Source organism: Halichoerus grypus, chromosome 7 (assembly GCF_964656455.1).
Source record: "Halichoerus grypus chromosome 7, mHalGry1.hap1.1, whole genome shotgun sequence".
Lineage (NCBI taxonomy): Eukaryota > Metazoa > Chordata > Mammalia > Carnivora > Phocidae > Halichoerus > Halichoerus grypus.
The window spans coordinates 147029937-147054481 of record NC_135718.1 but is presented as its reverse complement, the minus strand read 5'-3'; the positions used below and the strand labels follow the sequence as shown (position 1 = coordinate 147054481).

Sequence of the window (24545 nt, the reverse complement as noted above, 5' to 3'; positions counted from 1 at the left end):
CCCCTCCCCCCCAGCCCAAATTGAAGGATGGCCAGTAGCATCTCTCCTGGGACCCCCCCTCCCCGCAAAACTAAAGAGCCCCAGGTGCTGGCTCAGCCCAAACCGGTGAGTGTAAAGAAATAATTGAGAAATCCGATCAGCTCACCAGCAGCCCCCTCCCCACCCGGCCAATTTCCTGCTGTTGTCACTTCTACCCGAGCCACATGGTGCTGCTGCTGAAATCATGTCTCCCCTCACAGACTGATGTCACCGCACGGTGCCCTACTCGGGCTGCAGAGCTTCCTGAGGGTGGACAAGCCTGGGTGCACCCACTCGCATGCCTCCCCACCGTCCCAAAGCCATGTCCTCCAAAGCAGGATTGGCAAGAGGCTTCCAGTGAAGATGATCCCCCTGGAGACCCTTGTGAACAGCCAGGGCCATGAAACCCATCATAAGCAACTTCAACCGTTGACTTGCAACAGCTCAACAGGGGCTGGAAAGTACCTTGGACATCATCCAACCCTCTCTCCTTGTTTTACGTATGAGGAATAGGAGGCCTGGTAAGACTGGGTGGCTTTCCAGCATCACATGGCTGCCCAGTGAATGTGCTTTTGTGAGGGTGGAGGTGAGGTGAGGTTTGATCCCTGGAAGGCCTCAGGAGGCATATAAACGTGTACACTTAGTCACCTGTCCTCCCTCTCCACAAAGTCACACCTGTGCCCACACCTGGCCAGCTCGGCTGGGCCAGGGTGCCCCACTGGATGTCCATGGAGAAGTCCCCTGCGTGCCTCCTCCCACTTCCTGGGAAGCCCCTTAGTCCTGGGCCAGCCGGGGAGATCTGCACCCTAGACTCTGTCCAGTGATTAGCCCTTCCTTACCCTGCGTTCCTGCATTTTCAAACTCTCCCTGTCAACTGGCTCCTTCCCACCGATTCAAACATTTCTAAGATAAAAAAAAAAAAGTCCTTTGCTCCAACATTTCTCTCTCCACCCTCCCCACCTACCCCTGCCTCCCCCCCTCTGCTTTTCCCTCTCCCTTGTGTTCTATCCTTCATTTCTCTTCTCTCAAAAGAAGTTTAAGCCAACACTCCCCCACCCCCTGCACACACTCATGGCCATCTTCCCAAGGTCACAGCTCCCACAGTGTCTGTCCTCAGCGGCCCCGGGGCAGTGTGCTGGCCACATGCGAGAAAAGTCTGGGGCTCACTCAGCACTGGGAGGGAGGGGTGGGCGCGGGAAGGACAGCAAAACCCAGCTGCTGTCCCCAGAAAGGCCCATGGCTCTACAGCTCTGTGAGTGGTCAGGTGGGAGCAGCCTCGACCTATCCCATGGCCTCGAGGATTCTAGGTGTCCGGATGCTGAGGCAGAGGACACCCCCAAACCAGTTCATTAGATAGACATAGGGCATCTGTTCTGCTGCTTCAGATTAAAAGATCCCCAGCACCAGGGTCTCCCTGCCCCCTCACTGGTCAGTCTCCTCCTGGAGCCTCTTTGATGTGTGCATGCTCGGACTTTCGCGTCCTTGCAGAAGCTAGCTTAGAAGCTGCTGGTAAACCTGATCTTCCTGACACTGAGACTGACCACATGCTATTTACTGCCGAAAGGAAAGAAAGGGAACCAAAATATACTGAGCACCTACTAACTGCCAGGCATTGTTCTAGAAGTTAGAAATACAACAGTGAGTAAGACTAGAGTATTCCCTGCCCTGGCGGGGGGATGGGGGGCTTACATTCTAGTAGGGAAACAACACACATGGACACAAATATAATAACTACAGATTGTAAGAAGTGTCGGGAAGGATTAACAGGGTGCTACATTCATGACAACGCCAGGGACTTCCTTAGGGTAGGGGGATATCTCTCTTAGAAGGTGACATCTAAGCTGAGCCCTGAACATGGGGCTTGCACAGAATTCGAGATGCAGTTTAAAGCCATGCTCAAGACAACATTGTGATGGCGTGTCGCTGTCATCCATGATTTCCACACCAGGACACTGAGGCCCTGAGAGACGGAGTCACATGCCCAGGAGCAGGGCACAAGCCAGAGTGACGGACACCAAAGCCACGCTGTCTCTGTTCCGTCCCCTCCCTTGGGGTACTTGTACCTTCATTCCCAATCATACAAAGCACCTGGCAAGCCTTGAAATCTGGGTCTGCAGATTTTCCCTGAACCTTCTTTGAGATCTAGGTCCAGTCCTAGTAAAGCATAAGTGCTGAGCACCTACTACGTGCTCTCTTCTCTCGAGGTTCTTAGAAGACGAGCCAGTACATAGCCCCCAGCCCAGGCATGGCGTGTGAAAGGAGCGCAGAGTAGGGGAGATGGCTGAGGTCAGGGTTCTTACACAGGGAACTCTGCTGTGAGCTGGAACCCCCAGGACAGTCTGGCCAGGCAGACGGGGTGGGGGGGGGTTCGAGCTGGGCGCCGTGTGAGCTCAGGCAGGAAGCTGCCTCTTCCGGAAGAGACCTAGGGGCTGCAAGAGGCTGCCTGGAAAGGCTGCCAGAACTCTCCATGACCCGCCACAGCCTGAGAAAGTGGAAACATGGGTCCAAGACTCTGAATCAGTCCATCGGTTGACATTTTCTGAGTGTTTAACTTATGGGTCCTAAGTACCGGATGAGGCACCGTGAGGGCACTGAAAGAGCACAAAACCATGATCTCAACCCTGCAGGACTCGTAAACCTCCTTGCAGAGAAGTACTCAAGCTTATGAAACAACTAGAGAGCACTTGCACCCAGCCACCAGGCAGCACATTGAAAGCCACGTGGCTCAGACCGGTAAGGCTGTGAGGGAGGACTTCCGGGAGGAGGGAGACCATATGTGTGTCAGGTTTGACAGGTGGGGAGAGCACCATGCTGGCAGAGAGGTGGTAACGGACGTGCCATTTACTAGAACCCAGAGGAAGGCTAGGTGGAGGACAGTCAGTGAGAGCACAGGCATGGAAATTGGGAGGCCAGAATCCATCAGGTCAGGGAAGAGTGACTCACGGAAGGTTCCTGAGCAAGGCAGTCACAGGATAAAAGCAACACTTGCAAAATTATAATAGTCATTCCTCACTTGCATGCAACATTTTGCAATATTCAGATCACTCCACATACATTATTTCATTTGATGCTCACAAACACCCAGCGAGGGACAGAGTGATCACTGCCTTTTGGAGCTGAGGGAATGGATGAGAGACGTTTAAATGACTTGCCTGTGGTCACACATCTAAAGGAAGGAGCCAAAACTGGAGCCCCATCCCTTGGCCCATGGCAGGTGGGGAGCACAGTACCGTGCCAAGGGCATGGCTTTTGAAACCAGACAGACCTGAGCTCAATGCCAGTTCTGCCAGCTACCAGTAAGCTGTGTGGCCCTGGGACAGATTATTAACGTCTCTGAGCCTCAGTTGTCTCATTTTTAAAATAAGCACAATCACACCTTAGAGAGACGCGGGTGTGTGGTGAGGTGTAATGTACCGATGGGCCCGCACAGCACAGATGTCCTACAAATACAAGCTTCCTCCCTTTCTCTACCGCTCCCTACTCAGATCCTGAACCAACCGAGTCATTAACCCAACTGCCCTCCATCCCGGAGTGATGCCCGTGAAGCTCGAGGCAGATCGTTCCACCCTCATGACCAAGCAGCATGGGTCCCACTTTCCGCAAGGTTGCGGCCCCATCCCAAGCCAGGCAGGGGGTCCCCTCAGCTGGAGGGTCCCCAGACAAGCAGCGCATGTGCATCTGAGAATGAGCCACTGTGGGGGCAAGGGCTGGACCCCAGACTTGAGAGACCATCTAGCACACTGCCACTCTTCCTTGAACAGGGCAGGCTTGGATTTGTTTTCTATTTTTTTAAAAACAAACAGGATTTGAAACAACGGCCCACACAAATGACTTCTTAGAAATCTCACCCTTGACTTATCATTTGGAATAAAAGCAATTTTTTATCCTGGCAAAGCTCTTTATTCTTTTTGGAACATTTTCATATACATTATTTCACTTGATCCTCAGAACGCCGAAAGGGAGACAGGCAGGCTTTACTGTTCCCTTGGAACAGATGAAAAATCCATGGCTTAGAGGTGGGGGTTGGGGGCCAGAGCTCCTAACTCCCTGCCCACAGCACCCTCCCCTCGCTCTGTGCTCAACTCCAGTCCACATCCACCCATTGACAAGCTCCGCTCTGATGCCTGAAATCCTCCCCCATCCCATTCAGCTTCTGAATCATCAGAGACGCTCACGTGAGGCTCTTACAACTGGAGGGCATGATGGAGCAGTTTTGAAAAGAGACAGCTGCCTTGGACACATCCTGCAAGTGGGCTAAACTCTCTACCATACAATCGGGTGTCCCTAACCCACCACCCTGCCCAGGAGCCCTTCCTTACAGCTCCAACTACCCCCTCCAACCCTCTCTCAACCTGGAACCCTCAAAAAAGCAGAAGACTCCTTTGGAGTCAGCTCACCTGAGGGTTGAGCCTCCAACTTCAGCTGGAGAATTTCCGTCAGTCAGTCCACTCCTGGAGCCTAACTTAGCAATCCTAAGGAGAAGCTAGGGGCTGCCAACCCAGGCTGCTGATTGGCTCCTATGTACAGGAGACCTTCCCCCCCGCTACCCCCCAAGCGGCAGAGAGCAGCTTAGGATGAGAACAACAAAGGAATACTTCCCACCAACCACTGTGCATTCCAGGCACATAGGATACCTCAGTGAACATAACTGACGAAGTCCCCTGCCTTCACTTGGCCTATATTCTAGTGAGGGGAGACAGAAAAGCAAAAATGAGCATCATCAATCAAAAATGAAGAGGCAGTCTTGGTGCTATGTACCATTTGAGAAAAGAGTATTAGAGGGTAATGCGGATGGAGCACTCTGGGGATAGACAGGGTGGCGTGCGGGTTACTATTTTAAATAAGATTGTCATAAGCTTTGTTGAGAAGTTGACATTTAAGCAAAGATCCAAAGCAATAGAGGAGTTGGCATATGGATATCTGGAGAAAAGGCTTTCCATGCAGAGGGGACAGCCAGAGCTAAGGCCCTTGGGAACAGGGAGGAGGCCAGCATAGCTGGAGTAGAGGACGCAAGGGGGAGAACAGTAGGAGATGAAGTCACAGAGGGAACAGGGCCAGGTCCTGTGGTCACAAAGGGTTTTGTAGGATATTGTAAGGATTCTAACTTTTACTCTGAGTAAAATGGGGGCATTTGGAGACTTTTAAGCAGAGGACTGAAATGGCCTAACTGTTAGCATCATTACTCCGGCTGCTGGGAGGGGGCCAGGGGGGACAGCTGGGAGACCAGTTAGGAGGCTGCTGCAGAATTCCAGGTGAGAGATAATGCACTTTCCAACCCGGGGCAGCAGTGGAGATGGTGAGAAGTGGTCAGCAGCAGCCATATTGGAAAGGTAGAGCCAACAGGACTGGCAGAGAGGTTAGGTGGAGGGATAGGGCAGTGAGAGGAAAAGGAGGTAAGGCAACTCGCAGGGTCTGGGCCTGAGCAGCTGGAAGAATGGAAATGCCCATCAAGTGAGAGGGGCAGGACTGCAGGGGAGCAGGGCATGGGAGAAGAGGGGTTCAGGTTCGGATGCCCGCTGGGTGAGCACTGGAGATGTTGAGGTAGCAGGCCATTAAGGGCAGCTGCTGCATCCTCGCTGACGGCCGCCGGGGCACAGAAGCAGTGTCGATGTCCACAGCCCAGCCCCCAGAGCCAATGGCCCATGAGGAGGGCCTACCCACCAGCCTCATGCTGTAAGCACTCGGTCCCCAGCTCTCCAGGCCTTGCCCCCACAGACCGCTCCCTATCCACGAGGCAGCTCTGAAGGCTCCGGGCTCGTGGCACAGAAAGCAGCCTCAGGGAAGCATTTTCAGACCGAAGCTAATGGTGTCCGGGAAATCGGCACGCTGTCCTCTGTCCAGAACAGCTCTGTCCAATAGAACTTTCTACAGTGATGGAAATGTTCTGCATCTTCCCAGTCCGATGCAATAGCCACTAGCCTGCTGTGGCTTTTGAGCACTTGAAATGTGGCCAGAATAACTGAGAAACTAAGTTTTTGATTTTGTTTGATTTTAAGTAATTTAAATCCAAACAGTCACATGTTTGCTAGTGGCTACCATATTGGATACCATAGTACTAGGTGGTCCTTACCACTCCATACCATCTGGCAAAACTGTGCTCGTCCTTCAAGGCCTCGTTCCAAGGTCTCTAACCTTCCTTCTGTTCATGCAAAGAGAGAGACCCCTCTTTGGTACTCCCATAGTGTTTCATACCTATTTCTAGTAGCTCGGTATTCAGGAACAATTTGGTGGCACTTCTACTCCCCGGTAGACTATGAGCTTCTTGCTGGCGGGAACTGTGACTTTCTCATCTCTGTGGCGCCTGGACCTGGCAAAACATCTGGCACATAGTAGGTGCTGAACAAGTAATTGTTGAATGAATAGATGAATGAACAAGTAGAGGTTTCACACTTGTGCCCAGTCCTTTTTTCTTATTTCTACTAAGTGGAGGTGAGGTCAGAGTTGGGAGACCAGAAGCCACTCATTCAGTCTCCATCAGTACCCCCCCTTCCTCCCCTGGCAGAGCGAGGGACAAAAATGAGATTGGACCAGGTTCAGAGCCCACTGCCCCCATCTTATTAGAATAAGCACCTATAAGGGAATTTCTAACTCGGAAGCCAAAGGAGGAGAAGATAATTTTTTTAAACAGATAATCATGACAAAATCGTTTTTAGTTAATAAGGGGATGCATTTTACCCAGGCATTTATGTCTATGAAAAGTAAAGGATTCTCTGCTTTCTATTTTACTGCCAAAAGTCATATTTGTTGCTTGTTCTTTAAATAAGCAATCCAGCTTTATCTATGGCCAAGCTCAGTGGTTCAAGCTGCATCACCAGGATGAGGAAACCCCATGCTGGTAGCTCCCTGCAACTCTAGGTCAGGGTCACTGAGGGGCTTACAAAGTGTCCTTAGAGCTAACTGCAGGCCTGAGCTTCTCAGAGCATATGATTTTTCTTGAAAGTCTCATTGCTTTCTTCAAATAGCGTTTGAGTATTTCTATGCTGAAAGCATTGCACTGAGGGTCGTGGAAGGTACAATACCATCCCTGTTCATGAGAAGCTAGTACTTTAGGTAAGAATTATGAGAAAAGTGATTGTGCTTAAGGAAGAAACAGGGCTTAATGGCTTTGATATAACTGTTAGTTTGGGAAATACTAATTTTTTCATAGATTAGACATTGACTGGCCAAGACCCAATGTCTCCAGATAACCAAATTAAGCCTTGAAAGGGATAAGAATGGGAAGGTGGGGGGAAAGAGGGACTTGGAAAAGGAGCAATAAAATGGAGACAGGGGAGAGGGAGAGAGAGAGGGAGGAGGGAGGAGGGAGGAGGCGAGAGAGTGTGAGTTTGGGCCCAAGATGCCTCTGGCTGGGGTTATTTCTTATGTTCCAAACAGCTGGCTGGGTGTATGGAGTTTTGGATGACTCACCATGTAGGAGGGGTGCTGGGGAAAGAAAAGAAGAAGGCACAGGAGATGGGAACCCCCTTCAGTCCCCTCGGGTGGGGCTCTGCCTTCTGTCTCATGGCCTCACCCAGGCCAGCCAACAGCAGAGCCTTCAGTGCTCAGAAGCCATTTTATGAGGTGGTTTTAAGAGTCCCCCCCCCCAGGCGACCAGGGCTTTACCCCAGAACCCAGGGACTTCGGTGTCCTTGTTCATAATCCTGAACAGCCACGCGTCAAGAATCTCTTAAAAAGGAGTGGTATTCACGTGTCAAAATGGAGGTGTGAGCTTGAGTCATCCTCCCAGAAGAGGAAGGAAGGGGGAGGGGCAAGGAGGATTGACCTTGAGCATCGACTCTCAGACGGGAGCTGGATTGCAAAGCCCTCCACGGCTCTGCGGTCTTCAATCTTCTCTCCAGACGCAGGCTCAGTGAGTGCCTTGTGGCCTGAACTCCATCTGCTTCCCTGCAAATTCCTGTATTGAAGTCCTAACCCTAGTACCTCAGAATGTGACCATGGAGATGCGGCCTTTAAAGAGATGATGACGTTAACATGAGAGGGGTAGGGGGGGCCATGATCCAATCTGACGTGTGTCCTTACAAGAAGAGGAGAGTAGGACACGCGGAGAGACCCCGGGTGCGTGTGCACAGAGGGAAGGCCACACTAAGAGGCAGCAAGGGGGCAGCCATCTTTGAGCCCAGCAGAGAATCCTCAGAGGAAACCAACCCTGTCAGCACCTGGATCTCGGACTCCAGACTCCAGAATGGAGAGAAAATCAGTTCCTGCTGTTTGAACCACCCAGTCTATGGTATTCTGTCATGGTGGCCCTAGCAGACTCATACAGTGGGGAGAGGAGCTCATCACGTGGCCTGAGGGTGGTCCTAGGAGCTTCTCAGCTGTGGGACATGTCCATCTGCCATTGCGTTGTGGTTCCTCCACCAGCCTGGACCCCAGACGGTCACTGCGAGAAACTAATGTTTGAGTTTTTCCCACATGCCAGATACTATGCGAAGTTGCCTTCTTATCTATTACCTCACATAACTGTTACTATATACCTGGGGCTTAAAGGAGTGACCTTTCCCTAAGGTCACCCAACTAGGACCTGCTGGACCCAGGGTGGAAGCCCAGGCCCTCTGATCCTGGGGGCATCGTTCCCTCAGCCACACCTGCAAGGGGCTCCCTGGAGCTTTTAAAGACCAGGGATGTCAGGAACTGCCTACCACTCTCTCTTTCCAAAGTCCCAGAACATGGTCGCCCCTAACCCTTCACCAGGGTTTCTGTGTAAGTCCTGTGACATAGAGAAGAGAAATATTTATTAAGTCCTAATTCTATTTTTACTAAACTTTCTTTTTTTTTTTTTTAAGGTTTTATTTATTTATTTGAGAGAGAGAGAGAAAGAGAGGGCAGAGGGTCAGAGGGAGAAGCAGACTCCCCGCTGAGCTGAGAGCCCGATGTGGGACTCGATCCCAGGACCCCGAGATCATGACCTGAGCCGAAGGCAGACGCTTAACCAACTGAGCTACCCAGGTGCCCCTTTACTGAACTTTCTAAACCAAACCCTTCTCTGACCACCCTACAGGATTTAGTAGCTAATTAAGAGCCATCTACAACCCCAAAGATATTACCAAGGAATCATTCAAGAAAATATTATAACGGACCCTTGTGCGGTGTAGGGGTTGGGGGGCTCACCCCCACCCCCCCACACAGTTTGAAAATCCACATAGAAGTTTTGATCCCTCACAAACTTAACCACTAACAGCCTACTGTTGACTGGAAGCTTTACCAATCACATAAACAGTCAACTAATACATATTTTATATGTTTTATGTATTCTATGCTGTACTCTTACAATAAAGTTAGAAAAAAGAAAATGTAATTAAGAAAGTCATAAGAGAAAATACATTTACAGTCCTGTGTTGTATTTATCAAAACAAATCCACGTATTTAGTGGATGCACACAGTTCAAACTCGTGTTGTTCGACGGTCCACTATATGGCTTTCTGGACTCTCGGCTACTTTTTTCTCCTCGGCCAAGTCTGCCAAGCCCAACACTGTCTGGAGCTGCTTGTCAATATATATTTTTAATGGGATATATTTATAATTGGATGTATTTATAATCTCTTCTTCATGGGTACTTGTTTTCCTTCTGGAATCACAGAGGCATTTTAATAGACTGGCTTTGACAGCAAAGAAGGGACTAGAAGCAGGTCCCGCCTGCTCCTGGGCCAGGTGCTTGCCACACTCTGTGAAGAAAGGCACCTCACCACTGCACGCCCATGCCTACTTCTACAAGAGATCACTCCTGGGTGGGACAGAGGGCATCGGCTGAAAGGTTTAGTCAATGCTGAAAGAACCCTTCGATGGCCATCCCTATGATGGAATCCTGCTCGACAAATCCTCACTGTGTCTCTATTACATGCCAAGCACAGATTCGCTGTTCAGATACAGCGTTCTTAGCAAAATCACACAATCATCAAAACTGGAAGAAATCTTAGAGATGGTGTGATGGATTCCTTCCCCTCGAGAGGAGGGATGTGATGCCTGGACAGGGAAAGCGACTTGTCCTAGGTCAAGCAATGGGCAGGCAGAGGACTAGGCTCTTCCTGAGTCCTGGGCCAGTGGTCCCTGATGTCCTGTGTATCACATCCAAGTTGGTTCACCGCACTGTGAAAACCACATGCACATCTGGAAAGGATCCACAAAAAAATAACCCACATTGACAAGGGACGGAAAATCGATGTTTAAATTAAGTAGCAGAGATTCCAGCTGGACATAAGGAAGAGCTTTTTAGCTGCCAGGGTGATAAAATATCAGAATGAGCCAATCAAAGGAAAGCATGCTGAGAAATTCTCAAATGGACAGGAGATAAGCATCGGTCTTTGATCCCTGAAGGGTCACCTGCCCCCAAACGGAGAGCTGCAGCAAAGCTTCTCCCGATCCCCACCAGCTCTATTAGAATCCACTCAGGATTCCAAGCGCCTTCTGGAAGACTCTGGCCAAGCAAACTGCTCTTGCTGAGTTCTGCATCACTGATCCTATAATTTGTTTGAAATTTCCTCTTAAGACCACTTCTTCCCCCTCTTGTTTTTTTTAATTTCAAAAAGCTTCTATATTAAATGCCTTTGTGAGGGGCCAGAGCAGAATCTGGAATGTCTGAATCTCGGGCTTTGGGATTTTTTTTTTCTTTTGCCAGAAGTGACATGCTGAGGGATTAGAGTCTTGGCAGTAACTACAGGTCCAGGCAAGCAAAAGGTCAAGTGCAGGGCGAAGCTGGTTGACAGACACCATAGATCTCGACAGGCAGGGTCCTGGAGATCAAAGCAGCATTATCAAGCACAGCTGAACTCTGACCTTAGCGCAAAAAGGCCACTTGCTTTCTATCCTTTTTACATAATCTAAATATAGGTCACCTGAAGTTCAGCATACACATCAGAAGCAAATGAGGTCAGAGGCTTGACAACAGCAGGGTAGGAGATGCTAGGATGACCTTGCAAGGGGGAGGGGCACTGTTCCTCTCCCTTTGCCTGTGGGACCACATTAACACCCTGGGTACATCCAGAAAGAAAGTTTGTGGCATTCAAGTAGCATCCACCCATAACAATGAGATACCCTGGTGTCTTCGGGAACAGAGAAAACGCCAAACCCCCAGGTTATAAAGGCATCCATCCTTGCTTCTTTCCTATCTCTTCAAAAGGCCCTAAATAAATTTGTGATGTCCCTAAATAAATCACAACAACACGTCAGTCCTCTCCCGTGCTCCTCTCGGGACCCAGTTCAGTCTCGGGTTCTCACTGAGGTTGAAAGATGGTAAGATGCCCCTGTTGGTGTAGCCTTCTCCCTTGGCCAACACTAGCCTTGGCCAGCCAGCCTGCTCCTTGAAACCCTAACGGTTGCTCCGTTCCGAACGAATCTCCACAGCCAGCAAACATGAGAGGGACAGATCCTCGCATCTCAGCTAAAGGACACTTGCTCAGAGTCAGGACCGAAAGCAGGCATGTTATGACAGGGACACAGAGAAGGACAACAACCTCATGGCCTTCCACATGTTCTCAGAGACTTGCCTCCTCCTGGGCTTTGGTTCCACTTTTGGTGTTCAAAGATTTTGGCAAAAGTCCCTACCTAACAAGAAACCCTAGATGCTAAGTCCATTTGTTGGAAGGCACAAACTGCCTCACCAAGGATGTTGGGGGACTCACAGGCAAGCAGGTCCCTGTTCTGAGGAATCGTGAAGTGGAGCCATTTTACTGGTGCCCCGGACTTGTCCTGAAATCCCAACATCCTGCTGATGTCACTTTGTTTTGAGTCAAAAGAGAGCAGATCGTGTAGACCTGAATTTTCCTACATTCGCAGTCTGTGCTGGCTTGGGTTCCCGCATAATTTTGCACCAGAAAAACATTAAGAAAAAAACGATCGGTTCTCCCCCCTTCCTCCCCCACCTCATCCCAGTAGAGAATTCCTTCTAGATGAAGACTGTGTGCGCAGGCAGGTACATGTGCACACGCGTGTGCACACACACACAGCATGCAAGTCACAGATACTCGGTTAGGATTTGGCAGGTGGCCAAATGCTTCTTTTTAAAATGACTGAGCCATTTGCAAGAGATTCCTCAAAGACAACTCCACAACACTCCAGGTAAACAATGTCGTGCTCACTTGAATCGCCACGAAACCACGGGCTCCTTGAGGGCAAGGGTTCTGTCATGATTTGGGGATCCCTGCCACCTGGCCCTGTGTCCACACACGATAGTCCTCCAAAAAAAATGTGTTTGTGAATGAATTAAAATCGCTCCCTTCTTCTGGAGACCATCTCTAGCTACAAGGAAAGGCCTCCTTCATCTCCTAAATTTCTCTAGTGGCATTTCCCAGCCCCCACCCCGCCCCCAGGGCCCAAGTCACATGCCTACATCCAGGAAAATGAAAAGGGCAAATTCCAAAACAACAGTGGAATGCCATGTGGCTAGTTAGCGTCAAAGCCAACTTCTTATCCAGCACTGCTATTCCACACCAACTTGCTTTTCTTTACGGTGGTTTTACCGTGAATTAAAAGCACAGTGCAAAATAGAAGTTTACAAGGCACCTTTAAGAAATGGATTTTAACTAACGATGTAATGTATGGTGATTAACATAACATAATAATAAAAAAAAAGAAAGAAAGAAATGGATTTTATTTTCAGGCAAGCTGTGATCTGATCAGCACCGCACCCATGCTTTTCTACGGGATCCTCTGACAGGTGTGAATGTCCACTGTGTGGGGCCAACTGAACCAAACGCGGGCTCCTTGGCGGCTTCTCCGTTGTTGCTCTAGCTCCTGTTGCAAGAAGCCACGTGCAATATCCTAGAAGAGTACCTAGCGCTTGGGAGCCATTCAGTTAAGTATCTCTCAACTCCAACAGAACGAGTAAATGTATAAATGAATGAACGACGCGCTGGCATTTTGTGCGCTGTTGCTCGAAGCTCCAGCCCAGGTGAGCCTCGGAGGCAGAGTCCCACGAGACGAGGCAGTGGTTATAAACTGTTGGAATACCGGCCTTCCAAGCCAGAATCAGGGGCTACCCACCGCTTCCCTTTCGTTTACCCAGTTTCAGAATGTAGACTCTGTCACTTCACCTCCTCACCTCCTAGGAGCAGTTGTGAAAGACTTAATACTCTTGGCTGCGTGTGACCGGAACTCAACTGGAATTTTCTTCTACAGAAAGGGTCCTTGTGTGATGCTGTATCCTTCTCAACAAGTTCACGGTTTCGACAGGCACCCTCCCCACACAGCTAGTCTGCCTGGCCCCCAGCTCAGGGATGCTCATGCCTCCCCGTGTTACTAGCCAGTTCTACAAACTGCACCTTTCCTGGTTGGTTTCCCTAAATCCTGCCTGGACCATGATAAAGAGCCCCTTTATTATCCTATGCACTCATCTAGTGTGGGCATGCCATCTCGTTCCTGCTGGGACCCGGACCCACATATCCACCCTGGTCTCCTTTCTGACCCAAAGTAAACAAGCAAAAAGTCCCTGGAAGGTGTTTCTAACCATGGTTTCCTTGCATATATAAAATCAATAAATATATATGAAATCATAAAATCATATGAATAATATAACTAACCTCCATCTTTTCCAATGACAAGCACCTAGATAATTTCCCCCAACCTCAAAAGTTAGGATGAGGATATGCAAGATTTTAATAAATAAGAATCTCATTGTAAGCTGGTAAGCTATCCATTTCTTGCTAGAACCATCGTCCTCCACCTTGGCTGCATAACAGAAGAGTATTATGCCTGGAGTACTTTTATAGTAATCCCTGGGCCCATCCCCCCAATTCTGAATTAATTAGTCTGGAGTAGATCCCAGACACAGGCAATTTTTTTTAAAGCTTCCCAAGTGGCTCTAAAGGGCGTCTAGGGTTGCAAACCACCTTTCTTGTCAGCATCCAGCTTCTCCTTCCCAGGGGTGAGAAATCTCCGGCTTCAGCCATAATGAGGTTGCAAAGGTGAAGAAAAAACTGCATGGACGACTGGAGGAAAAGATACCAAGGAAAGGATTTCAAAAATATTTTCCCTCTTCAACATAAATTTGTTGAATAAATAAAATGAATGAAATTACTATAACACTAAGATCACAGTGAAAAACCCAGAGCTTGGAGCCCTGTTTTAGGGTCAACCCCGGCTGCCCACAAAAGTCAGTGAGGAGATTCGGAAGTGTTCATGTTAGTGTCTGCCAAGGGAGACAGGTACACCAATAGGGGCATCTTATCGTTCAACTCCAGACCAATCGTGTCAGAATCTCTGAGGTAGGGCCCAGGTGACAAGATTTTTTTTTAAATCCCCCAGGTGAGTCTAATGTGGCCTGAGTTAAAGACCATTAGTTTAAATAAGGCTATTGCTTTAAATGCCTTAAAAATTACATCATAGATTTGTCCATTCTTTTTTTTTTAAGATTTTATTTATTTATTTATTTAAAGAGAGAGAGCACACAAGCATGGGGAGGGGGAGAGGGAGACTCTCAAGCCGACCCCATGCTGAGCGCAGAGCCCAACACACGACCCAACCTCACAACCCTGAGATCATGACCTGAGCCGAAATCAAGAGTCAGACGCTCAACTGACTGAGCCACCCAGGTGCCCCAATTTGTCCATTCTTTTAACACAAGAAGAAATTCAAATTTTTTCAGAGACCAGAACACCTTGAAATCTTGTTTAAAGGTGCTTAGGTGGTATTGTTGGTAAGTCCAGCTAAGAATTTCAGTTGCAAGGTGGCCAATACGGTGGGCTGCACAAAAAAACAGTAAGTTTACACGGCTGGCTGTCATTTGGTTGGTAACCAGATGTCCATAGGGTAATACTGGCACAGGCGTCTGGATGTGCCCTCTGCCAAAAAAACGTAGCTCTCCTAGACACGTGGTCCCCAGATGAAGTGAGTTCTGTGACAAATGTGTCTCTGGTAGATCTATGTACCACCAGCTAGAGGTTCACGGAGAGTGTTTTCCATCAACAAGGTGAATCATAGGAGTGTGCGAGGTTTCTGGAGGAGAAACAGAGGGCCCGCCTGCCGGGCCAGCCATGGAGAAGTCACCGAAGGAGCCCACATTCGACACAGCTGGTCCCAGACACAATGAACTCACATGGGCCCTAGGCTCACGTGGAAAACATCAGCGCAGTTGTGATTAAATCCCTGTTTGCCTTAAAAGGAAATCCATTTCTTAAAGGTACTTGGTAAACCTACATTTTGAAGTGTGCTTTTAATTTATGGCAAAATTACCAAAAAAAAGAGCGAGCGAGCGAGAGAGAGAAGCTATTTAATGTGGCAGAAGAAGGGCTAAGTGAGAGTCTGGTCTGGACACTTAATTTCTTCATATGTCAGATTCGACTAGTGTGGTGTTTCTCAACCTTGGCTGCACGGCAGGATGCCTGGGGAGGGTGTTAAAACATAGGGATGGGGGGGTACAGACATTCTGATTTGATTTGCCTGGAATGTGGCCCAGGCATCAGTCTTTCTATAATATCCCCAAGGGATTCCAGTGTGGGACCAAGTTGAGAAGCAGGGCAGTGAATGTTTCAGTGGAGGTTCCTGGCCCTCTCTTCTCAGCCCCAGCCTTCCCCCGCAACCCCCCAGGCGGAGGACGCCTAGCTTCCGGAAGTACCGGAGCGATTAGAAGACGTAAGTAATCAGTGATTGGTACATCCCAGAAGCCCACTCAAAGCTAGCTACTTTGCCTCATAAGAAGCCTACAATTTCTTATCTTTTCTTTTTAAGAAATGTATCTATCAATCAAGCACAAAAATCTACAGCATCTTTGAAATAGGTTCATCCACATGCTCTGTCTCAGCCATTTCTCATTGGTCTGAGCAGATGTCCGGTGGCCCTGCCCATGGCCCAACCTCAGCGCACAAAAAAAATGAACCACCAAGTTGGATAAGGGGTGTTTTCCGTGTGTCACTAAGAGTGTCGTAGATCCCATTTCCATGCTTCCCAGTGTCCTTTGGGCATCTGGGCTGTGGGCCCACGTACATTTTCACAGTTGGCCTTCAAGGACCGATTCCCACTTCAGTTTGGATCTGCTGCCAGGCGGCCCCACCCAAGTCCATTTTCCCATGTGCTGGCTGAACCACCAGCATGGAAAAATAGAACATTTCAGAGCTGGAGCTTCTCCAGCCAGTGTCATGTCAAGAGAACGGAGTCCATGTCAGCCTCCCAGGGTCACGGTGCTCCCACAGCCAGGGCGCCATCCTGGAAGCCCACGGTGGGTGGCTCCAGCACTTCATGTCACACTATCTACTCCCTGATTCCAGCTGTGGAGGACAAACCCAAAAAAAGAAAAAAGAAAAAAGAATCCAAGGAAGCACTCATTCAAGGCCAGATTCAAAAAGCAAGTAGTTAAGTAGAAGTTCTGAACCAAACCAAACTTCTGGACACCGGTAAACTACAAAATTAAAACCAGGATAAATGAAGTTATGTCCAGACACGGGTCAGTAAATCTCCAGGTTTGTAGACTGAATTGTCCAGCTCATTGCTTTGACCAACACCTCCTTTTGGCTATGGAGACATAGCTCTGGTATATTAAAACTTATAAACAATTGCTTTCCCACCTGGAAGCGGAAATGACAATGGGAAACCACATCTGGCAAAGTTTGATCTTTGGCTCGAGAGACAAGACTGGTTTCAGTGGGGTGAATTTTATAGCCAGGAGAACTATTTTTCAAGTTGCTCCAGCCTTATAAAATTGCAGTTTCTATCAAAATTGTCTCAGTGTGGGAAAGAATGAGGAGGGCCACCCAGGTCTCTATTTGGAAGTCGCCTGGAGTGTCTACTTGCCCACAGAACTCCCCATTTTCAAGATAAAAATCCTACTTAATAAGGACATGTCTTGGGTTTTGTCATTATTCATCATTAAATTCGTCCAGATCCTTCACACCAGAGGCAGAGACAAGATGGAGGCAGAATGCCTGGGGAAAGGTCAGGGACAGATTTAAACATGTCTCACTGAGCAAGTCAGCCCGTGTCCCTGCTATCAAGCTACGGGGCCAGCTGTCACCCACTATATCCTTACCATGGCCCCACCCATCCTCTGTCCAGGGAAGATGTCCAGAGGAATCCCCAACCCTACAGAACAGTGAGCAAGTATTACTTCCAGCACAGGCCACCCAGGTAACGCAGGATGTGGAACCTAGAGCTTTTGAGACCAGCAATGGGCACGGGGTCCCATTTGGGGAACACAGGCTGGTGAGGTCACACCCCAGATTGGAATGTTGGGTACCTGCAGACACCCTGCTCTTGGCACCATCCGACTGTACAGCTCGCTGGTGAAGAGAGTGAGGTTTGATGTCAGACTAACCTTGGTCCGGTTCCCAGGGCCTCGTTCTCTCAGGGGAGACTTTGAGCAAGTTAGGCAACTTTCTGATCCTTGGTTTCTCCCTCTGTAAAATGAAGAAAGTCCACTTACTTGAGATGACAATTGTGAGGATTAAGGCAGCATGAATGTTGAAACACAAAAGGCAGTCAAGATATTAGACTTATTTTTATTATCCCATACAGGGGCCTAGAACAACGCAGCTGTCATCAAACCCGTCCCCCTAACAGAAATGTTCTCAGAGCCTTAGTTTGTGGATTGGCTTCTTTTTTTTTTTCACTGAGCACTTTTGCATCTCAAATTATACACCAAAGCGGGTGTGTGGCAAAAAAGCTGGGGCACCAACTAAAGCTAACATGCAAATTGCCCGGAAAACAAGTGAGAGACACAGCCTCAAATGGCACAGAAGGCTGATTCCCACCAGCAAGGGCAAGGCCAATGTGGCTCTAGAAAACATCCTCACTAAGGATATTTTAAAAGAAAACCAGTCTTATAACTTCCAGATACAAACCAAAAGTGACAACGGGTTAAGGAAATGTCATATGATCGTTTTTCGGAGGTTGCCTTAGGAGTTACATTGAACTTGTGATTAGCACATCAATTCTTAATACATGAGGGCTGGGGCGCCTGGGGGGCTCAGTCAGGGAAGCGTCTGCCTTCGGCTCAGGTCATGATCCCAGGGTCCTGGGACCAGGCTCCGCGTTGGAGTCTGTGCTCAACGGGGGATCTGCTTCTCCCTGTCTCTCCCTCTTCCTTTGCCCCACCCCCCCAACCTGTTCTTGCTCTCTCGCTCTCTCTCTCAAATTAATAAAATCTTTTAAAAAAATACATGAGGGTTTCCAATATGTTAGATAGGCTTGAGAAAGGTATACAGTATTTTAAAGCTTTTAAAAAACACTCTGTTGATGATACGTCTGCACCTCTGAAGTTCTTTCTACCTCAGTGGAATAAAGATGAACTCCAGCTACTGGCCCAATGAACAATCACCTTCACGTGAAGTGGGGAGAGGGCCTCCGCCTTCCTTCAAGGACTGAGATGGGGCCCCTAACGCATTTAGCAGAGCACCTCGGGACGCAGCAAGTGCTCCCGGTCAAGGTTAACAGCTGCTGTCATGGCTGCCTCTTTTTGCTGCTCTTATCCTCTCATTCAATGACTGGACCACACCTGTGCTAGACATGGGGTCTTCCGAGAAGGATACTCCACAAGTCCAGTCCCTCAAAACACTCAAAGACTCCAAGGAGAGATGGACATGTAAACACTTTCTCATACAAAGTGGCAACTTCTCTAACTGAGATCTGGACAAAATGCTACAGGACCCAGAGCAGAGCCAAGGAAGGCTTCACAGAGGACATAAGCTTTTATATGGGTTTTAAGAAATGAAGGGGAATTGGTCCGGCAAAGGGAAAGGGTATGCAAGACAGAGCAAACAGTAGGCACAGAAGCCTGAGTTAATCAAAAGGTGTTAAGGACTGAATTGGGTTCCCCTCCCCCCACCCACATTCATGTGTAGGAGCCCCATCTTCCATGTGATAGTATTTGGAGAGACGATGAGGGCCAGATGAGGTCTGGATGCATTTGGAACCCTCATGATGGCATTAGTGCCCCTTTAAGAAAGGAAGAGACCCCAGTGCTTGCTTTTTCTGCCATGTGAGGGGACATAGCTTGAGAAAGTGGCCATCATGGGTCAGGAAGAGAGCCCTCACCAGAAACCAAACTGGCTAGCACCTTGACCTTGGACTTCCGGCCTCCAGAAGTATGAGAAATAAGTGTAGCTTAAGCCACCCCATCTACGGTATTTTGTTCCAGCAGCCTAAGCAGACTAATCCACAAGGCACGGTGGTCTTTGAGCAATGGTGGTGACCTCTGGATTAGGAAAGGAGAAGTCAGCCAAGGAGTATCAGGAGAAGGGTTTGGAGAGATCTCTGGAGGCCAGACTGTGAAGGAACCAAAGAGCAAGCCAAGGATTTGGCACGGATGCTGTGGGCCTCCAGAACCAATAAATCTGGGCTGGGAAATGATGTGAGTTGACTTCTTCTCTATGAAGATAAGTCTGGTGCCAATAGGGGAAGATAGACTGCAATTTAGAAACCTGGGAGGAGACGCCTCAGGAGTGCAGCAGGGAAAAGCTGCTCATTATTTGGTGGGGAGTAGAACCCCCACCCACTTCACTGCAAATAGCCTTCCATGCAATGGCTATGCTCAGAGCTGGTCGGGTGCCACCAGGACCCTTTGGGCCCTGTAGTCCATCTGGAGAGAAGCCCTGGGGGATGGGGAAGGAGACTTCAGTTTGCTCTTCAGTGCAGACTCGGCTGGAGGGAGCTGTCCTGTTTAAAGACAGAGCCAGAAATCAGAAGCCGTTCTTCTCCCAGTAAGAAACAGGCCTTCATCTGTCCCAGAAATTCCAAGGACATGGGCATTTTGATGGAAAAGAACAGGAGATGGCATGTGAGAGCTCCCAGATTATGTTACCAATGTGCTATGAAAGCCCATCACCTTGACTTAGGCCTTTTGTTGTTGTTGTTGTTGTTGTTGTTGTTGTTGTTGTTTGCCTCTGAAATGTACCTGGGGAATTATGGGTAGAAGCTGAGCTTCAGAAGAAGAGCTCAAGATACTCACGATAAAGGATAGGATGACCAATGGTCCTGGTTTGCCCAGGACTATCTTAATTTTAGCACGAAAAGTCCCCCATCTTGGAAAGCCCCTCAGCCCCAGGCAAATCAGGACAGCTGGTCACCCTAAAGAACTATTATAAAATACTGCAAAAAGACTGTGATTCGGGATTTATCAAGTTCACAGCAGAGAGAAATAATACGTGGTAAAAATGAGGTGATGATTTTTCCTCAATGTAAGTTTAGGGTGCCATACACGAGGACTCAGATAATGCACATTTCCTCGAATAAAGCCTAACATGTTGACCATGAAAGCCAGGAAGCAGGAAACTCATAAAAATAATAACAGTAAGAATGCACATATTGGGCACTCACCATATGCTAGGCATGGTTCAAAAAGCTTTACATAAATTAAATCATTTAATCCTCAACAGCTGTATGATAATCATTTGCATTTTTACAGATGAAAAAAATGGAAACACAGACATCACATACACAAGAAATGTATATGATGGAACTGGAGTTTGGAACCAGGCAGCCTGGGGCCCAAATTCCATGCTTTCAAACAGTTCCTATATATAATATATAACAACTCGTGCTTACTGAGCTCCCACTATGAGCCAATCGTGGTGCTGAGGATGCTCTCCATAAAGCATCTCCTATAACCCTCACAATAGTCTGTCTGGGTCTAGAGAGGTTACCCACTCTTTCAACTAATATCTGCTGAGCTGATGCTTGTTCAAGAATTGTGATGTTATATTTTTACAGGGGAAGGAGGATGAGGGTTTGGGCCAAAGGAATAGCAGTGAACGTGGAAGATGGAAATGAGAGGCAGGACTCGAGAAAAATGTCTGAAGTGAAAACATAAAACATGGGATTGTTCGAACATGGGGAATGTGGGAGAAAAGTCAAGGATGACTCCGAGATTTTTTTTACTCGAGGGACTGGGTGGTTGGTAATCCATCCACCAAAAACAAGACCAGAACAAGTTCTGCTTGAGGGGGAAGATGATGAGTTCAGATTGGGACGTGTTAAGTTTCGGCTACTGCGGGGCATTGCAAGCAGATGTGGCCAGAAAGTCCTGGAAACATGTCTGGAGCTTAGTCTCGATGATTGGGAGCCTGTAGCCCAGACTTAGTGATTAAGGTCACAGGTGTAAATAAGATTACCCAGAGAAGAGAACATGACAAATGACAGAGCCCTAAGAAATGTCAACATTTCAGGGGGGAGCAGAGGAGAGCCTGCCAAGAGGTCGTGAAGGTAAGAGAGGTGGGGAGAGAACCAGGAGACACTGTTTGCCTGGAAACCAAGGGAGGGACGGTGATGGCCAGAAGGACCAGTGCTACAGAAGACAAGCAGGAGGAAGGCTAGGACAGCTCATCAGGACCAGGGCCCAGCTTGGGACTGAGGATGCGGGCCAGAACGTGATCACACAGCAGCAAGGGAAACTGGGTTCCGACTTAGCCTGCTCCTGAACTTGGTCTCCTTAACATCCCTCAGCCAGGAATAAAATCACCTCAAAGCTTGGGGTTAAGGCTAGGTCTGTCCCTGGGGGGTTGGGGACTCCAGCTGCTGAGTCTGAAAAGTAAAGGAGCAGGGTGGGGGGCCAGACAGATAGGCTATTGCGGTTGACACATTTATTCTCAGCTGCTTTTGCAGGCCAGAAGATTAGCCCTAAAGAGCCACAAACACAAAACACAACACAAAAGCAAACAGTTTTTTTTTTTTTTTCAAAAATCTTTTCCTTCCATAGCAGAAGAGGAAGAGAGAAAGAGAAAGTAGGTCTACCGGAACAAAATTCCCTGGGCCAGGCTTATGGCTGCCTGACCCGTGACCCTTGACCCCAGGCTGAGAATGCAGGAACCTTATTAACATCAGCAAAGTATGCGTGAAGAGACAAGCTTTCCAAGGGTCTCATTCCGCTGCCAAACCCAAAGAGCTCACCACTGACCTTGAAGCTATGGAAGATATTTCTCCCTTCGGGATGACAGAGAAAAGGCAAAGCCGGGACAGGGTTCCAAATGGAAACCATCACCTTCACGTGAAGCAGCTCTGTTTTTAATACACCCTGGGCAGAAAAATCTGGAAGTTAAGAGCTGAGCTGAGGAGAGACGTAGATGCAATTCTGACCCTCATTCAACTCTAGGCGACTCGGCTCAGGAAGAAAAAACATGTTATTTGAAGTCAGATGTTTGACCTTTTTTATGGGAGTTGCCCATTATTTATGTCCACACCCTTTAACTGGTGTTGCCTGGGTATTTCTTCGGCTCTGAAGCCAGCCTCTGCATCTAAGTCCGTGTGATCATCCAAGCTTTCTGAGGTCTCCCCACTAGCCCACCACACTTCATTTTTCATGTAGCAAAAGGATCAAGCAGAACATTCCTGTGGGGAGAGACACCGCGAGGCCTGCCCACACTGCCTCTCTCCCGGGCTGATAAACCCCCATCATAAATTCTGCCACAACGCGAGGCTCCGACCTGCTATCAGTATGCTTTTCTCTTGGCAACACACCAGCTCTGTCCCATGAGATAAATCCATTATTTTCAGAGTCCTAGAGGGGCAGGACAAGGAGTAAGAGGAGCCTCGCCAGCCCAGGGTAAATCATCCTGCATTGCTGTTTGCAGTCCTCAGGCTAACATCTCATTCTGGCTCCTTCCTGGGTCTCATCCGTGGTTCTGCCACAGAGTGATGTGGTACCTTCCAGACTTCCACTTCACCACCCCCCACCCCCCTTCCCAGCTGTTGTCAAAGCAACAGCCTCATTCACTGGGAAGTTCGAGGAGGAGAGATGGTGAGGTGGGAGGGATGGGCTAGGAGAAAAATGTACTGAGATAAGAAAAGCAATTGGTCCTCGTAGAATGCATGACCAGAATACCGGGTTATGCCTTCACTCTGGCTCTTGGACCTGGGACTGAACTTTAGAATTCATTCCCTTTGGCTTCAACAGGTTCTCAGGTCTGGAACAGGAGAAAGAGAGAGAGGTGCGAGAATCTCCAGGACACTCGTTTGCACGTTGTGGACTACCTGTGCACCTTCATCCAAAGACCTTGACCGAGCTTGGTCTGTGTCCTCTCCTCCTATTTTGTGACCCCACTGGGAAGAGACAGAGAGGCTGCCTGAGCCCTTCGGCTGCTTCAGCAGAGCGTGGAACCTCTGAGCACCTGCATTTAATCCTAGCTCTTTACAATTCCAACCATTTTTCCCCAACAAACCACTTTTTCTGGTCATGTCAGCAACTACTTTCGCATGATTTAAGTGAATCCGCCATACAGATGAGCCAGCTTGGCTGTGGGGGCTGCCAAAGGAAAAACCCCAATTGATCTGGTGTTTTTCATCTTATTGACAAGAACTTAATTCAGTCCAGCTGTACTTCATCTTGGCAAAGCTTCAAACCTCAGGAGAAGGGGGATCACAGTGCCACCTATCGCAGCTGCAAAGTGGGTCTTGGGGCCATGATGAGCGTGTCTGTAGTAACTTTTGAAAATAACCCGTTTAAACATTGCAACAGTGATGCTCAGTCTTTGGAGAGGTTATAACATCAAATAGCCATTTGGTTCTTTCTGGATTCCCCACTGTCCAGCCCACCGCCACCCAATACACAATTTTAGAAAATCTGGTGAAGCTAGAATTCCTTTTAAAATATTTAAAATTAATTTTGGGGGCGCCTGGGTGGCCCAGTCAGTTAAGTGTCTTTCGATCGGCTCAGGTCATGATCTCATGGTCCTGGGATCCAGCCTCCGCATCAGGCTCCCTGCTCAGCGGGGAGTCTGCTTCTCCCTCTCCCTCTGCCCCTCCCCCCACTTGTGCTCTCTCTCTCTCTCTCTCTCTCTCTCTCTCTCTCTCCCTCTCTCTCTCTCAAATAAATACAAATCTTTAAAAAAATAAAGTTAATTTTAGGTGATTTTACTTCCAGGTTTTTGGGGTGAATTTTGCAATACCTTTGTGTTCCCTCAGATACTTAGGATTTCGCCCCCCAAAAACAATCAAGGAATCAATTCTCTGTCCCACAGGTCAGAAACTGATCTTGCCGATGCTGAGAAGGAAATGGAGTTTTTCATAATTCAGGGTTATCGCTAGGGCTACAGTCATGATATGTGTAGACAGGGCTTTGAACGTATCCGGTGTTCTTTGCTATCCCCGCAACTCTAGCCTCTAGGTTCCTCCGCAGAGAAAGCTGCACGAGAGAGCTTCATGGGTTCTTACAGAAAGAGGGGCTAGAGAGAGAAATTCTCCCATCCTTCCATGACAAAATGTCTTCTGAGGATACTGGATAACATTTATTGAGCTTTTCTTATGTGCCAGGTCCTACTCTAGGTATATTCACAAATGTAATCCTTGTAACAACTTTCTGAAGGTGGTACCATAATTCTCTCCAGATACTTACAGATGGAAAAACTAAAGCACAGAGAGATCAAGCAATTTTCCCAGAGTCACACAGTGAAAAAGTGGTTGTGCCAGGGTTCTAGCAAAGGAAGTCAGCGTCCAGAGTTCATTCTCTTAACTTCTATCTCCCAGCACCTCTCAAACCTGAGCATGAACAAGCAATTGGAGGGCTTATTAAAATACAGATTTCTAGGCCACACACCCAGAGTTTCTGATTCAGTAGCTCTGGGTGAGGCCGGAAGACTTACATTTCTAGCACATTCCCCAGTAATGGTGATGATGCT

The 24545-nt window shown here is 48.4% G+C and overlaps 1 protein-coding gene and 1 long non-coding RNA gene across 3 annotated transcripts in view; one reads left to right on the top strand and one right to left on the bottom strand.

Annotated features, from left to right (window-relative positions):
* MGST3 (microsomal glutathione S-transferase 3) overlaps nt 1-24545 on the top strand; it is a 203524-nt gene that overhangs the window by 35349 nt on the left and 143630 nt on the right. The window lies entirely within an intron of this gene.
* The window catches only part of LOC118549305 (uncharacterized), a 165899-nt gene that overhangs the window by 19443 nt on the left and 121911 nt on the right, over nt 1-24545 (bottom strand). The window contains exons 5-7 of one of the 2 annotated variants that reach the window (XR_004924027.2): nt 21830-21946; nt 17255-17336; nt 14244-16211 (exon numbers count right to left, since the gene is read on the bottom strand). This is a non-coding gene — a long non-coding RNA (uncharacterized LOC118549305). Of the gene's footprint in view, nt 1-14243; nt 16212-17254; nt 17337-21829; nt 21947-24545 lie in introns of those variants that run through there. The other variant, XR_013449973.1, reaches the window with a different exon arrangement.